The following is a 1,835-nucleotide window of genomic DNA, read 5'->3' as shown; positions in this document are numbered from 1 at the left end:
ATGGTGATGTCTTGCCAGAGCCTTTCTGATTTTCCAATCAAAATCAGCTCATGCCTGACTGGGGCTTCAGCATGCCTTTTTTTTTTTTTTTTTGAGTTGTTTTTTTTTAAAAACCATTATGTTTACCAAACGTTAACCAAGTCATACCAAAGGCCTTCATTTTCCCCAGGTGAAACTGAGTCAGAGTGGCTTTGCCAAGTCAGCAGGAAGCTGCAGACATCCCAAATGTTCTTTGGACCTCATGAAGTAAAGACCACAACCTTCATCAGTTTGACTCTGTCAGAGGCAAGCTCTCAGCTCTGTAATTTTGAGCTGTTTTTAACCACTTTTTAATCCCTCTGATCCTAGAAGACTGCATCCTGGGAATAACACAGGTGCATTTAAGGCAGATGACAACGTTTCATATTTGTCAATTATGATTATCAACACTTCTGGAGGATCAAAAATACCCAAACAAATACAAAGTCCAGGTACATTTATTTAAATGAAGGGCTCGGGAAGCTGATGCCACTCCTACAACATGAAATGTGACCAGCTTATCAACATTCCCCTTATGTTGTAAGTTGACTTTGCCCCAGAAGCTTTCAGCCCCAACAGCTTCCTGCATTTTTGTGAGCTTTGCACTAAACACTCCTGAGCCCAGCTGAGCCCGGTCCCTCAAAGGCTTTCACAGATGTGCCTGGAGCTCAACACAGCAAAACTGCAGCTAAGAGCAATCTTCACTCCACTGCTTCTGTGGACTGTTTGTGGTTTTGTTTTTCAGCGCAGCAGATGGGCCACAGTGACCTGGGATCATCCCTGTGCACACAAACATGTCCTCAGCACACAAGTGCCGGGATGGGGAGCACCTGATCCCATCACATTGGGCTGAGCCCACTGTCCTGAGGGTCACCCAGCAGGAGCAGAGGAAAAAGGCAGAGGCACAGCAAATACACAATGTACAGACATGACAACAGGGGAATGAAGTATCTGGGGCCAAACCAGAGTGTCCTTGGGCACCATCCATGGCCTGCAAGCCTTCCTGTACGAGGCAAAGGCAGGCAGCACCTCCCAGATGGGCGCTGATGCTGGGAGCCATTGGCACAACCCACAGTTCTGGCAGCTGGCTCTGCCCCCAACTCCCCAGGACACCTCTGCCCCCAGGCTGTGCCATCAGACGCTGCCACACCACCCAGCTGTGATACTGTCCAGCTGCCCTTGCCACAGGTTTTCCATCCTGCCTGATATGCTTTCACCAGGCACTTGCCCATCCTCCTGGGAGAGGCAGCCTGGTGTTTTCCCCAGCTCTGCTCCCAGTCTCCTGTATCCCCTCCTCCTCCCATGGCCTCTGTGAGCAATCTACTTTGCAGATGCTGTGCGTGGATCACGTTTTTTTCTCTGACACCAGCTTGTTGGTACCTCTGGCTTCTTGGAAAGCAGGACACGAGCCTTCTCTGGAAATCCTTCCCAGCAGCCAGGTTGCCCCAGAGAGATAAGTCCCAGCCTCCTCAGATTCAATCATTGCTCTTACTCAGGCGTGCCTTTTAAGGCTGCCGAGTCACAGCCCTTTGGTGAAACAGCAGAATGATGGAAGAAGATGCAAAGGTCAAAGAAAGCTGGAAATGTGGCATTTTACAAGAGACTGAAGGAACTCAGCCTGTGGCCTCACCTTTCCTCCTGCAAGAGCAGAAATGCTGCTGTGGCACAAGGCCACCATGCTCCCCACAGCACCCCTGCTCCCCACACTGCTGAGACATGGGCACACATCTCTGGGTGTCCTCCTGCCTTCTGGGCGTGAGAGACACAATGAAAAAAAGGGCAGGGAGGAAAGGAAAAAATAAAAATATTGACACAGA

Source organism: Chiroxiphia lanceolata, chromosome 9, assembly GCF_009829145.1.
Source record: "Chiroxiphia lanceolata isolate bChiLan1 chromosome 9, bChiLan1.pri, whole genome shotgun sequence".
In the NCBI taxonomy this organism is placed as follows: Eukaryota; Metazoa; Chordata; class Aves; order Passeriformes; family Pipridae; genus Chiroxiphia; species Chiroxiphia lanceolata.
The sequence above is the reverse complement of the archived record's forward strand: the minus strand, read 5'-3'. Positions refer to the sequence as shown.